We start from the raw sequence: 7,603 nt of genomic DNA, 5'->3' as shown, positions 1-7,603 counted from the left end.
TACTACCCAATACATATCATTCGCTATTAAGAGTTTACTATGAAATAGCATAAACCATAACCTACCTCCACCGAAGAATCGTGATCAAGCAAGCTACTTCTCAAAACCTCTGTTTTCCTCTTTGTTTCTCTCTGTTTCTCGCTCGTTCTCCCTCTCTTTCTGTTTTTCTTATTCAAACCCTATTTTCTTTCACCCTAATTGTCATATAATTAAGTATAAAAGATGATAAAAATAACCCACTATTTATTCCAAGGTTAACTCCTTTAACCCCCAAGTAATTGAATTATTAACATTAACCCACTAACTTTATAATTTTAAGCATGAATAGTCCAAAACGCCCCTTTAAAAACTTAAGCAGAATTCCGACCCAGTCAGGGTTATGCAGTCTGTGACGGTCCGTCACGACTGTGACGGTCCGTACTGCATGTCCGTCACAAAGTTCAGAGAGTCAATTATGTGGAAAGATCTGTGACGGTTCGTCGTGCCAACGACGGTCCGTCCTGCCATTCCGTCGTGAAGTTCAGAGAGTCGATCTCAGTACCCAATTTTTCAGAATCTAAGTGTTTTGGAACGAGACCCCCTCGACGGTCCATCGTGCCCATGACGGTCCGTCGTGGGATCCGTCGACCCAGACAGTCATTACCAGAAATAAACTCTACTGCTCAAAACGACTAAACAGGTCGTTACAAAAAGTGTTGTATTTTGCATTTCATTCAGTAAAAAGTAAAGATTGTATAATTGGTTGATTGAACTTCCTTTTAACTTTGTGTAATAGGTAGTTGCAACAAGTAATTATGTGCACTGTGTTCGTCATGAAGGGGAAATATTTATTGTTTGTTTGAAAAGAAAACTTTGCACATGTAGGACATTTTTCAAGTGGATGAAATACCATGTTCGCACGCTTGGGCTATTTTAAAGAAGAAATTTCTTGATCCTGAACCGTATTGTTCTGACCTTTACAAGCCTAATACATTACGTGTTGCATATGCTAATCCAATCAATCCATCACCTAATCGAAAAGATTGGAATGTGCCTGCATATTTAGATAATGAAATAGTTAAGCCTCCAAAGTTCAAAAAACTACCTGGTAGGCCTCCAAAAGCGCTTCGTGATAAGACGTACAGTGAGCTATATGAAAAGAAGAACAAGAATTCTTGTAGTACTTGTGGTCAAAAGGGACATAATAGGCGATCATGCAGGAATGAACCACGAACTGAATAGTTAGATATGTTTGATTTTGTTTTGAAAAATAAATTTACATGTGTTTGTACAAATCGTTTATCCTTGTATTTGATGTTTTCATAATGTTCACTGAATAATATTTTATCAAAATATGTTCGTTTGTGCGTATATACTTGTATCCTAATAAAAGTTTTGTATTTATAATATATAATTTAAACGTTCTTAAAAAATAAACTAAACAAAAATTAAATAAAAAATAAAATAAAATAAAGTTGTTGATTTTAAAAAAATAGAATACACAAAAATATTGTTTCTAATGAAATACAAAATCATTTGATAGCTCACTCCATATTATTGCCTATCACACTGTATATGAATAAGCTGAGAATTTAATATGTATATGTATATGCAAGAACACTAAAAAATATGACTTGAGAAACTGCGACCACATTTGAAAATAAATTAGATTTTAATAAAAACAATACAACTACAAATAATGTGACGTAATGAATACACAACATAATGAAAATCCTGTCAATGTATATAATGTAATACAACAATTTTACAACGATGGATACAACATACAAAATAAAACACATGGAATCAACTAACATAATATATATACATAAAATCAAAATGAAAAGTATGCAGAATAAACTGCTAAACAAAAGTTAAGCAAAATGATAAGTATGCAGAATTATCTGCTACATAAAAGTTAATCAAAATGATAAGTATGCAAAATATAAAGCAACATAAAAGTTTGTGAAACACAAATTAAGTAGTTTTAAAACACGAAGAAGTATCTTCAACAAACGCACAACTACTGTATTTCAATTGGAGCAGACACAGCACGAACAGATTGAGGCATGGTATGCCTAAGGGGTGCCTCAGAGTCACTAATGGCTCTGTTGTCTTGCTTTTGCTTAGCATAATTCCAAAGAAGTGCAACATATCTTGACCTTAAAAACATTACGTCAAATGTACCACTTGGATTTTCTTGACCAAAAGACAGCCACTCGGCAAAAGCAAGCATATAGATACCACAATCTCTGAATAAAACATGAGAATACAAAATTAAAATTTAAATACAAATAAAAATGAAATACTGAATTAAAATTAATACAACTTACAAGCTGCCATCTGTCTGTTGAGGTATGTTGTCTATGAAAACTATCTCAAATAACTCATTCTCTTCTTGACTAACAGATCTATCTAAACCTCTATTCTTGTAATAATCATACATAGTCAACTTAAGCGGAATGAGTTGAGCCAACTTGGTAACCTCTTTCCTGATTGCTGCATCATGACCTGCCGCTCTGTAAGAATCATAAACGTATACACGTCTATCATTAAGAGAAAGTACCGTCAATGACCAATAAAATTTTTTCTTTACATTTACAGGGATAAATACGTGATCCACCAAATGCCACGGAATGCCGGCATGAACTTTATACCCTCTAATGTAATCACCTATAAAATGCTCTTCATCAGCGCAACAGATATCACTATCTAAATCTTCATACTTCTTCCAAATTGATGAAATTTTGGACCTAAACACACAATCCACAGTTGTGTATTTGTACTTGCTGTCAACATCATACTTGACTTTCTTTCTCAAATAATAGAAGATAACATTGATATGCTGAACAATAAAAAATAAATAATCATTAGATAACAATAAAACAATGAAGAATAACTAAATAACTACAGTTGTTACTTACCGAATCATTCAACAATTGTCCTTTTGAGTACAAATTGTAGAACCAATTTTATTGTCTACAATATCAATACCAAAGTCAAATGGGACTGGAATGCGTGCTTTACCCTTCTTGTATCGGTTCTGATCATGACGTCTAAACAAATACACAAAAAATAAAAGGTATACAATTTGCTTAAATTTCATATTGATTACATAGAAACATAGAAATTATATAGGTATCTAATGTATTTGTGAAAATATGCACCTGAATTTAGAGTAACATACATAACAACAAATAAAGATCTGGATTGTTATTACAATACAGAATTTTAAAAAGATTAACGAACAATATATGAGTTGATTCAATTAATTTATAATACAACGTACATTAGTATTCAATAAGTTGATTAATTGAAAATACACTAACATGTTTAGAATACAGTAAAAAAAACGATTCAGATTAATAACTGATTATGCAAAATAACCTCAAAATAATAATCATGAATACTAAAAAAAAATATATCATATACTAAAAAATGGAGAATACATAATAAAGCATATAATTTCTTTTTATATTATTATGCGTCTTAAATAGTTACTTGTTCTCATGTTTTGCAAAAAGACCTTCGCGAATCCATGACCGGTGTGCCTCCCACATAATGATATCATTGCCAGAAATAAGATCAAAGATGAACGGGTGTTTCAGTTCAAAAATAATTGGTTACACCGATGAAGTACCTGATGTAAATATTAAATTAAAAAATAACATACCATATACAAAAATTAGAATAAATATATATAAATCAGATTTAAAATACATTAAAATTTGTTATGTCTTTATACCTGCAGATGAGCCGAACGATGTCAGATATGGGGATGTATTGAAAGGGCCTGGACGTCTAATCCTATGTGCAGGTAATGGTGTGTGAACATGACTTATTTTGTTCTGACTCTCCATGCTAGCCTGTTTTTGCATATTTGAGTTGTCAATGCTTGTGGTTTGAATGTGCATGATAATGCTCTGTTCTGCATTAATGGTATTGTCAGTAACACAAATACTTTTTATGTTACTAAGACTTGGCATTAGAGAATCATCCAACTCAAACTGTGATTGTTGTGACCCTTCCATGGGAACAATAGACTGAATAAGGGTAGGAAATATGAACTGATCCTCTTCATCATTGTCATCTTGATTTGTAAAATCATGTTGTCTTTTAAAAACAAGCGACCTTATTTTTTTGGGTTTGTCAAATACAAATGATGGTTGAGGTATCTGTAGTAAATAAAAGAAAATTAACATTATTCAAATGCAAATATACTAATTACAACAAAAATAATTAGCTTAGATAAGTAGAAAACATACACTTGGGATTATTGATTTAGACGAACTAAAACCAGCATCTACAGTGATCAGATTACGCACAAGGAAATTGTCACAATCAACCTTTAAAAATATAAAAATGTTAATTATAAACAATAATCAAAATATTCCCAACTGCACTATATAAATATGTAGAGTTAACCAACATACTTGTTTATCAGCACCCCCAACAATATCGGGTATGTCTCCCAGATTTGAATTTTCAAAAATTGAATGATCCTTGAAAAAAGGAGATTGAATAAAAAAATATCGATAAACCATATAAAAATACAAAATTTATAATGAACATACTTGGAAAACTTCCTTGCTGCCATCATTTGAGCTTTCATCACACTCCATCTTCTCATCATCAAAAAGTCCATTCAATCCATATAGATATTTGATACAAAAGTAGTCAACATATAGATAAAAAAATAGTTATAATGAAAGGCAGTATTAACGACATATAAAATACAAATTAATATTAAACATAAACGTAGTAAGAAAAACAGATACAAAAATAATAATCTTTATTTTCAAAATGAGTTGTCTATACCTGATTTTAATTTTCTGATACAACTGGACTTGTAAAATGTTGTCGTCCTTGAGCAGCATTGTGATTGTTTATGTTGTTCAGAAAATATATTGGATATAAAAACATTCAACATATATTTAATCACTATGGATAAAGAAATAAAGTACTTACAAATATAGAAAAAAAATTAATATTAGACATAAATATATTACAGCATACAGAATACAAACAGAATAAACTATTATTTTCAAAATGAGTTGTGTCTACCTGATTTTGATTTTCTGATAAAATTGGACTTGTAAAAGGTTGTTATTCTTGACCAGCAATGTCATTGTTTTTTTTGTCCTAAAAATATTAAATTACAACAAAGAATTCAAAAAAATAAAAAGAATAAAAATAATTTTAAACATAACAATTGAGCATATTGTTTCACCTTCACAGTAGACATAATGATATTAAAATTATCATTTATCAACTTTCGTCTGTCTGTGAACTCTTCTCTAACCTGAAACAGTTACAATATGTGTAAATTTTACAGATTGCAATAATTTGAACAAATATATTGAAAAAACATAAGTATAAACATTATATACCTCCTTTCATAACTCAGAGAGTTCTTTCCTCATAAATTTTTCATGAGACACACTTACAGATGGTATTTGAGAATCCTTTATTGGCACATAAGTGCGAGTGATTGTCTTCTTAGAACACAATTTTTGTTTCTTCCGCACAACTTTTCGAATCGCAGCTTTTTTCACATTTCGTTTCGCTACTGGATCGATCTGTTCATTCTGTTCCATTTGATCTGCGATATTTGAGTCCTTTTTCGTACCCTTTTAGCAGGTGATACTGATTGCCCCTTTTTTCTTTTACCTGTAACCTTCATTGATGGTGGAGGTGGGTTGACAAAATCATCATCTGAATTCTGTCCAGAAAGTGTTTGTTCATAAATATCACGATGTTGCTCTGTTTGAACACCTTCAGTTGATTTTTCAACACCTTTAGGAGACAATTGTAGAATAGCAATTTCCATCAGAGAAGGAACAACATTCTTCCATTTAATCTGAAAACAATAGTAAACAGAATAATTAACATAATAAAAGATATACATCGAATTAATACAATTATGAGGGTACAATTTCTTGAATTATATACAATACCTCTCTATTACCATCATTGAATGTGTCTTTCATCAACATTTTGTATCGGAATTTTGCTCCTACTGTTTGCCAGTTTAGAATATGGGGGATACGATCACTGATTTTCCGTGCAAAATTCGTCTGACGCTTACCCATGCACTCGTATATCCATATTTGAAGGACAACAAGCATACCACATATTCTACAATATTGACCATCAGTAGTCAAAACCTTGTTGATACTCTGTAGCAACCACTCAAATGCTTTTCTGCCCCAAGGATAATGCATATACGGATCACTTTCAACCAAATCAAAGTGAATTCTGGGAATTCACAATGATCTCTTCTCGCCAGAATACACAAACATATGAATTAAATATAATATTGCAAACTTAATCGCATTATCATCATTGTCAATCCAAACTTTATCATTGAACCTATCGAACAAATCAGATCTACGTATGATCTCATTATCACCAAAGTACTGAACAATAAGTCGGGTAGGTTCTTCTGTGTTAAACTTGAAATCCCCTACAACACCAACACAGTTTAATCCAGTAATGAGCTCAAACGTCCTAATTGTGAACTTTAAAATAGCTCCATTTACTTTGATTACAAGAGATTGATTACTACTAGCTTCTATTTCTAGTGACATACAACACCTGTGAATTTGACCTTGCCCAACACATTTTCTGATTTTCATATACTGACCAAAACACGTACTCTCACAAAAATGTTTATACTGCTCCGGTGTAAGCTTGTCAGTCAACTTGGATTTAATGTCATGGTTTACTATACAGTGAATGTGGGGTGCATTTTTTGGTAGCTTTTTGCAAGCATAAGAAGTCCCCTTGCATATTGAATTCAAAAAAATGAAATAATACTAAAATAACAGAACAAAAAAACATGTTAATAAATAAAAAATCAACACAGTTACAACAACATACCAAAAAAAACACATATGGTTACTAATATGTGGTACATTGACATAACTAACACACACACAAAAAAACCAGAATACAAAATGAATTTATGGATATATACTGACATAATACAGAATACAATATACAATTCCAAATCTATGGATACAAAAATACAATAAAATTATGAAATACAAAAATACATACTTGACTAAAACATCAACAAAATTCAATATACACTTCCAAATATATGAATACAAAAAACATTAAAACTATAAAACACAAAAATAAATAATATCTACAACATAATAAAAATTTCACATACACTTACAAATCTATTCGATAATAGTAAATACACAATCAAACTTATAAAATTTGTTAAATTGACAAAAAAAAATAGAATACAAAATACAATAAACATATTAAATACAAAATGAATTTATGGATATATACTGACATAATACAGAATACAATATACAATTCCAAATCTATGGATACAAAAATACAATAAAACTATGAAATACAAAAATACATACTTGACTAAAACATCAAGAAAATTCAATATACACTTCCAAATATATGAATACAAAAAACATTAAAACTATAAAACACAAAAATAAATAATAACTACAACATAATAAAAATTTCATATACACTTACAAATCTATTCGATAATAGTAAATACACAATCAAACTTATAAAATTTGTTACATTGACAAAAAAAAATAGAACACAAAATACAATAAACATATTAAATACAAAAATACAT

At 30.3% G+C, this 7,603-nt stretch overlaps 1 pseudogene; it reads right to left on the bottom strand.

Moving 5' to 3' along the window:
• Positions 1 to 2,002: 2,002 nt before the first annotated feature.
• Positions 2,003 to 4,010, bottom strand: LOC107022223 (annotated as a pseudogene).
• Between the last annotated feature and the right edge of the window lie 3,593 nt (positions 4,011 to 7,603).

The sequence above is a fragment of the Solanum pennellii genome, chromosome 6 (genome assembly GCF_001406875.1).
Source record: "Solanum pennellii chromosome 6, SPENNV200".
In the NCBI taxonomy this organism is placed as follows: Eukaryota; Viridiplantae; Streptophyta; class Magnoliopsida; order Solanales; family Solanaceae; genus Solanum; species Solanum pennellii.
The sequence above is the reverse complement of the archived record's forward strand: the minus strand, read 5'-3'. Positions and strand labels throughout refer to the sequence as shown.